Source organism: Zingiber officinale, chromosome 6B (genome assembly GCF_018446385.1).
Source record: "Zingiber officinale cultivar Zhangliang chromosome 6B, Zo_v1.1, whole genome shotgun sequence".
Classification (NCBI taxonomy): domain Eukaryota; kingdom Viridiplantae; phylum Streptophyta; class Magnoliopsida; order Zingiberales; family Zingiberaceae; genus Zingiber; species Zingiber officinale.
In genome coordinates, this window is record NC_055996.1 from 28,231,743 (window position 1) to 28,239,918 (window position 8,176).

Genomic DNA, 8,176 nt, shown 5'->3' on the forward strand with positions numbered 1-8,176 from the left:
TCGGTAATCCTGATTTTTTTCCTCGTTAATAAATAGTTCCCATCATTGTATCGACGGGAATTTAATTCCGTCGGAAAATATTACCGACGGAATTTTAATTCCGTCGGTAATATTTGAGATTACCGACGGATATTATATGCCGTCGGAGATTACCGATGGAAATTAGCTTCCGTCGGAGATGACCGACGGAATAATATTCCGTCGGTATATTCCGTCGGTAAACCTGATTATTTTTGTAGTGGCAGTCAGCTATGGGCACCCAGTTGAAATTTAGCACAGCCTTCCATCCTCAGACCGATGGTCAGACGGAGCGAGTAAATCAGGTACTCGAAGATATGCTCCGAGCTTGTGCCCTAGATTTCAAGGGAAGTTGGTGCAAATATCTGAGTCTAGCAGAATTTGCATACAACAACAGTTATCAGGCCACTATCGGCATGGCACCTTATGAGGCACTCTATGGGCGGAGGTGCAGATCACCAATCTGCTGGTATGAGAGTGGTGAACAGAAGGAACTAGAGCTTCAGACAGATCTAGTAGCAGATACCACAGCAGCCATACAGCAGATTCGCCAGAGGATAGAGACAACACAGAGCCGTCAGAAGAGCTATGCCGATACACGACGCAGACCCCTAGAGTTTTCAGTTGGGGATACAGTTTTCCTCAGAGTAGCTCCCATGAAGGGAGTCATGCGTTTTGGGAAGAAGGGCAAGCTAGCTCCCAAATATGTGGGTCCATACCTTATCACGAAGAGAGTGGGCAAGGTAGCATATGAGCTAGAGCTACCTCAGGAGATGTCAGCTGTCCACAACGTATTTCATGTCTCCATGCTGAAGAAGCATATTCCAGACGCCACCCAGGTGATTGAGCCCCAGTTGGTACAGGTCCGTGATGATCTCAGCTATGACAGTCGGCCTATTCAGATAATAGACCGAGCAGTAAAGAAATTATGGAACAAGGAAGTACCATTAGTCAAAGTCAGCTGGCAAAATCACACAGCAGAGGCGACTTGGGAGACAGAGGCCAGCATGAGACAGAAGTACCTAGAATTGTTTTAAGTTCGGGGACGAACTTTTTATAAGGTATGGGGGATTGTAAAGCCCGAAAAATTCCCGAATTTATTTTAGAATTATTCTATGATTTTTCTGGAATTTTTAGATATTTTTCCGGAATTTTTCCGAGTAGCGGAAGTAGCAAAAATAATTAGAACCCCAAAATAGCTTAGGCGGGAATCGAACCCGAGACCTATGGTGTAAGGGATAATGTTAGTAACCGGTGAACCCAGCAGGGTCGTGCTGAAAGAAAGGAGAACCAAATATATTTATATTAGAGTTTGGTTCATTAAACCACTTGATATGAATAATAAACTTAAGTTGGAATTGGTTTATTTGGGGAACTTGGTTCGGCAACATCTTTTCCACCGAGACCTAACACCACCGCCGCACCTCTCCTCTTCCCCTCTTCCTCACGCACAGCACACACCAAACTAAGGGTCAAGGGAACATCTTCCGGCGATGACTCCAACACGAAAAAGGTTCTTCTCCGCGAGAGGAACGCGAGGACATAAGCGGTTTGTCGAACGGAACAGTTTTCCGGAAAACCTAGCGGTTAGAATCGTAAGAAAACCTTGCGATTGAGGTAAGAAACCCCTCACCTGCAGTATAATTGCTCTCGCTTGTTAGTTTTGGCGTTAGATCAGTAATTTTACAGTTTTCAGTTTTAGGGTGTGCTTTTAGTGCACACCAAGCATTCGGTAGAATGCCCAGTTCAGAAGGATGCACTAGTAGGCGTCCTAACAGCATGTAAATATATTAGAAACATTTTATTCAGTTATTTATCAGTTATTACAGCTATATGGATCAGATATCCATTGGGTAGGCTCCCACAGTAGCCTCTAGGTTCAGATAACCTAGCTCTAGGTTCAGATAACCTAGAACAGCAAAGTAAAATAAAACAGTATTCAGTATTTTACTTTTATTCAGTTGGCACTGTACTTGGATCAGATATCCATGGGCTGGACTCCCACAGTCGTCCCTAGGTTCAGATAACCTAGTAACCCTGCTGGATTCGGAACTTGCAATCCCGGGTCTCGTAGGTACAGTTGTCAGGGCCCCAGCAGCATGTTTAGTATTTTCATCTATTATTATATATAGTTTTTCCAAATATGTAATCAGTGATGGAAACACTAACTTAGTTTCAGTTTCAGTTGATTATCTCAGTTAAGTTTCATGATTTGAGTTCATGATCAGTTAGATGTATATGCATGACCAGTTCAGTATGTATGCTTAGTTTCAGATACAGTATGCTATGCTCAGCTTGTTTGTATGCCATGATCAGTTCAGTACATGTTTGTATGCCATGCCATGTTGCCATGCTCAGTTCAGTTTTCAAATAGCATGTTTTGAAACCATACTTGCATCGTTGCATGTTTTTGTGAGGTAGATGGTTTCTTACTAAGCTCTTTAGCTTACAGGTACTATTTTTCTTATACTGCAGATACAGGTAAAAGAAAAGTGGACTAACGGAGGCTGGAGGACAATGCTATGGAGGTGTGTGTGTGCAAGGGGTTTGGAATAAAGATCCTAGGGGTCGAAACAGCTTAATTCCAGTATTTACGTTGTTAGTTTGTTTATGGTTTAATCCTTAGCTGGTTAAATGTTTTAATCCAGTAAAACTATGCATTATTCAGTTTGTTCAGTTTAGGACGCATGTAGGTTAATGTTAGATTGTTTTTCATGTATCTAGAACCTATGTCTGTGAGTTGTGGTACGTTCCAGTGCCTGAAAGTTCTGAAATCAGAAACTCTGATTTCGTATCAGAGTTGGATCGGTCTGCCGACCGATCCGTTATCAGATCGGTCGTCCGACCGATCCAGAGGCATACAGTATGCTACTGTATGCTATCTGATCGGTCGTCCGACCGATCCAGCACCGAACAGAGAGCATCCAGTGTTTCCAGGTGCCTGGATCGGTCTGCAGACCGATCCAGACACACCTGGATCGGTCTGCCGACCGATCCAGCCTTTTCTGGTTCGGTCCGCAGACCGATCCAGCAGGGCACAGAATCGTAGCAAGTTGATCGATCCGTGGATTAATCAGCAGCTAGCTGGGAAGTTAGTTCTGAGTTCCTAGCTCAGATGGGAGGTCAAGTATCCTCCTTAGCACATGTACACCAACCGGAAAGGGTCTTGAATCCTTCCTTATAACAGCATGGGTGTATCAGTTGTCAGATTAACCGAGTCAGTTAGTGAAATTTTATTTTACCCAGTTTTCCGCACAGTAGCTTCAGTAGTTAATGTAGCGATCTGACTCACAGATTAGTACCCAGGAGTTGGGTCGTTACAGTGTTGTTGTGTGAGCTTGTACGAGGCTTCTCCGCCTCCGGCTGTGACCGAGAAGGAGGTGTTCATAGTGGAGATTGTGTCGTATGTAGTACCATTGGGCCGGCTAGAAGGGGGGATGAATAGCCATGTAAAAAAACAAAAAATACCTTTCTCGAACTTTCAACAGAACACTTGCATCAAATAAAGTAAACATAAAACAGAAAGTAAAAGGCTCGCAGAGAGTTGACTTGGTTACAACCGGGAGGTTGTTAATCCAAGGAAGATGTCGTACTATTATCTCCTTCTGGCGGAGAAGCCTTTTTACAGCAGTGAAGTGCACAACTAGATAAGCTAAACTAGAGAGAGCGTACAAGTGTTGTTACAATGAGTTGTTCTGAATTCATGAAGAGCTTCTGGACCAAGGCTATATTTATAGCCTTGGTCGGGGCACCTGGAAGGGGTTCCGGGCGCCCTAAGGGGATAAAACTTTATCCCCAACGTTCAGATCGCGTCAAATATAGCCTTGGTCGGGGTGCCTGGGAGTATAGCCTTGGTCGGGGCACCTGGAAGGGGTTCCGGGCGCCCTGAGGGGATAAAACTTTATCCCCAACGTTCAGATCGCGTCAAATATAGCCTTGGTCGGGGTGCCTGGGAGGGGTTCCGGGCGCCCTGAGGGGATAAAACTTTATCCCCAACGTTCAGATCGCGTTTGACGTGATCTGGTCAAAAAACCAGGTCCGGGCGCCCCGGGCTGCTCCGGGCGCCCCGGGCCTAAAAGTCAACAGCGATTGACTTTTTCGTCCGGGACCTCTGCTCTGGTTCGGTTCGGCTTGGTCCGGGTCTTCTACTCCGGATCCGTTCGCTTGGGTGATCTTTGCCATCCGGAAAAGGGCTCACCCGAACCCAACTTCCGGTCTTCTCGAGCGGGCTTCCCTCCGGCTTCTCATCCCTCGGAATCGCCGCGTGTTTCCTTCTCGTCCGCCGACGTACTCATCCGCAGTCTTCATCCCTCGGACGCACCGCGTGCCATCCTTCTCGCTAGCTGCGTGTCTTGCTCCCCGAGCAATCTTTCGCTCCGGCTTTCGTCCCTTGGAACCACCGCACGCTTCCTTCTCGTCCGCTAATATACTCTTTCGCAGCACCTCGTCCCTCGGGCTGCCGTCCTTTTCGCTAGCTGCATCTTTCGCTCGACTACCTGTGCTCCTAAGCTCCTGCACACTTAGACACAAGGTTAGAAATACACAGGACCTAACTTAACTTGTTGATCACACCAAAACAACCTTGGGGTTCCAACAATCTCCCACTTTTTGGTGTGATCAACCCAAGTTAAGCTAGGGTTAAAATAGACATTAAATAAAATTAAGTAAATTAACTTAATTTGCAATTTAAGGGCAAAAAGATAGACAAGAAAAAAAATTTAAATCTATCTACCTCCCCCTAGACTTATACTTTCCCTTCTCCCCCTTTGATCACAAAAAAATGAGGTTCCAAGAAAAATAATCTAAGGGTTAAGGACTTAGAAAAAATATTTCTAAAAAAGTTCTAAGTTTTTAAGAAATTTAGAAAAAATTTCTAAGTAATTTAAGCTGAGATTTCTAGTTTCAGGAAGAAGTTTTTAACTTAGGAAAAAATGATTTTTGAGAATTTTTCTAAGTAAAAAAAACATCCTAAGTAACAAATTTTTGAAATTAAAAAAAATTCTATCTTAAATTTTTTTTTTGAGAATTTTTAAGCACATTTTTTTAAAAAAAAATGACTTAGGAAATTAAAAAAGTTTCTAAGTAAGTAAATTTCTAAATTGAAATAAAATGTTTTGAATAACCATTTTAAAGTACTAATTAATTCTTGTATTAATGCTTCATTAGCAAGTTAATTAAACATTTATTTCAATATTTTGGCTTCCAGGTCGTGGCGAGGCACTAGGTCTTCTTGGTTATTGGAGCAACAACCACTTCCTTGACAAAGCCTCATAAAGAAATTCTTTGTTTAATTTTCTCACTTAAAGCTCTAATTTTAATTTTAAAATTTTGTTTAAGCATGATTTAGGAACCCAATATAGGTTCCAACCTACTGGATTAACTAAAAAAATTTTAGGGACATTTTTTCTTGAAATGTTCTTAATTTATCCCGGGTGATATTTAAAGTACCAATTTAAATTATTAAATCTTCTAAAATTGGTTTTAGATGAACATGCATAATTTTTTAAGTTATCTATTTGAATTTTCAAATTTTGATTTTCTAATTTCAATTTTTCATTTTCCAATTTTGATTTATCTAATTCTTCTAAAGGGTAGGATTTAGCTAAAATTATTTTTAAATTTTGATTTCCTTTTCTAATTTACAGCTGTCTTTAGTTAATAACTTAACGAATTTAAAAAGTTTATCGGGAGGAAGAGAACGTACCTCTGACTTACCTTGTCGAGTTCGTTGTCCGTGTCTCCCCCTGAATTGTTGTTTTCTTTTGACGAAGCTCCCCCTTCATCGATGCTCTCGATGCTCATCTCGGAAGAGCTTGAATCGCAGTCGTCGTCTTGATGACTCGCCATCAGTGCGAGTCCGGAGAATGCTTCGACTTCTGATTCGGACGACGTATCGTCCCACGTCGCCTTTAGGGCCTTTCGCTTTTGAATAGGCTTCTTACCCTTTTCCTTGTCCTTGTTCTTAAGCTTGGGGCAGTTGTCCTTGACGTGCCCTTCTTCGTCGCAGTGGAAGCAGCGGATCGTTCTTTTCTTCTTTCCCTGTGGATGGTTAGTAGATATGGATTTACAAAGTTTCTTGAATCTTCTTACCATCATTACCATTTCCTCGTCATCGAGAGAGGATTCCGATTCTGGTTCGTCTCTCGAGGCTTTGAGGGCGACGTTGTTCTTGGGCTCCTTCATTCCTGCACATCTTGACTCATGCACTTCAAATGTTGAAAAGAATTCTTCTAATGAAATCTTTTCTAAATCTTTAGAAATGTAAAATGCATCTACTAATGATGCCCATTTGGTATTTCTAGGAAAGGAATTTAAACCGTACCTGAGCGAATCTCGGTTACTTACCTTTTCTCCGAGATTCAAAAGTCCGGTAATAATTTCTTTTATTCTTAAGTGCAGATGTGCGACTGACTCGTCTTCCCCAAGTCGCAGGCTGGTGAGCTGATTGCGAAGCAGATCTCTTCTGGCGAGCTTGGCTTCGGACGTCCCTTCGTGTAGCTCGAGGAACTTCTCCCAAAGTTCCTTTGCCAAGTCGTAGCGCCCGATCCTGTTAACTTAAGAATGCTTAGCAGATGATATTCTGCTTTACCGTTCACCACGAATTCAGCCTGCTCCTTTTTTGTCCATTAACATTTTTCCTTACCTTATGGAGTTACATAGCCAGATTCCATTTTTAAGGTTAATTCAAAGTCTGTGGTAAAAAAATACCTACATCAGATTCTTCCAGGAGGCGAAATCCCCTTCGTATTTCGGCGGGTGGATGCTTGGCCCGACCATCTCGTTGCTTCGTTCGGTGGTTAGTCCTCCTGAAGTGCCTCGGCTCTGATACCACTTATAGGACCGTTGGGCCGGCTAGAAGAGGGGGTTGAATAGCCCTGTAAAAAAACAAAAAACACCCTTCTCGAACTTTCAACAAAACACTTGCATCAAATAAAGTAAACAGAAAACAGAAAGTAAAAGGCTCACAGAGAGTTGACTTGGTTACAACCGGGGAGGTTGTTAATCCAAGGAAGATGTCGTACTATTATCTTATTCTGGCGGAGAAGCCTTTTTACAGCAGTGAAGTGCACAACTAGAGAAGATAAACTAGAGAGAGCGTACAAGTGTTGTTATAATGAGTTGTTCTGAATTCATGAAGAGCTTCTGGACCAAGGCTATATTTATAGCTTTGGTCGGGGCACCTGGAAGGGGTTCCGGGCGCCCTGAGGGGATAAAACTTTATCCCCAACATTCAGATCGCGTTTGACGTGATTTGGTCAAAAAACCAAGTCCGGGCGCTCGGTTCCGGGCGCCCCGGGCGGCTCTGGGCGCCCCGGACAGCTCCGGGAGCCCCAGAGCCTAAAAGTCAACAATGGTTGACTTTTTTGTCCAGGACCTCTGCTCCAGTTCGGTTCGGCTCGGTCCAGGTCTTCTACTCCGGATCCGTTCGCTTGGGTGATCTCTGCCATCCGGAAAAGGGCTCACCCGAACTCAACTTCCGGTCTTCTCGAGCGGGCTTCCCTCCGGCTTCTCGTCCCTCGGAATCGCCACGTGTTTCCTTCTCATCCACCGGCATACTCATCCTCAGTCTTCGTCCCTCGGACACACCGCGTGTCATCCTTCTCGCTAGCTGCGTCTCTTGCTCCCCAAGCAATCTTCCGCTTCGGCTTTCGCCCCTCGGAACCACCGCACGCTTCCTTCTCGCCCGCCGGTGTACTCTTCCGCAGCACCTCGTCCCTCGGACTGCCATCCTTCTCGCTTGCTGCGTCTTTCGCTCGACTACCTGTGCTCCTAAGCTCCTGCACACTTAGACACAAGGTTAGAAACACACAGGACCTAACTTAACTTGTTGATCACACCAAAATAACCTTGGGGTTTCAAGAATTGTGTCGTGTGTGTGGATCCTTGGATTAGTCACCTCTTATTGAGGTGGATACCAAGTAAACCCTAGGTGTTAGCGTTGTGAGTGTTTTGTTTTGTTTTGTCTTTGTGTTCCGCTGCACATTATCAAGACGAAGCAAGAACGAGCAAGCTTGACGAAACGCTATTCACCCCCTCTTTAGCGGGCACAAAGGTCCCTACAATTGGTATCAGAGCGAGGTCGCTCTTCTACGGACTAACCGCCAAGATAGCAAGAAGCTAGAGGAAGAAGAAGATGGACTTGGGAGGTCCACTTGGA

The 8,176-nt window shown here is 44.0% G+C and overlaps 1 long non-coding RNA gene across 1 annotated transcript; it reads left to right on the forward strand.

The window, feature by feature from the left end:
* The first annotated feature begins 1,597 nt into the window (after nucleotides 1-1,597).
* On the forward strand, nucleotides 1,598-2,624 carry LOC121990037. The gene is made up of 2 exons (XR_006114417.1): nucleotides 1,598-1,635; nucleotides 2,494-2,624. It is a non-coding gene; the product is annotated as an uncharacterized LOC121990037 (long non-coding RNA).
* Nucleotides 2,625-8,176: the final 5,552 nt, after the last annotated feature.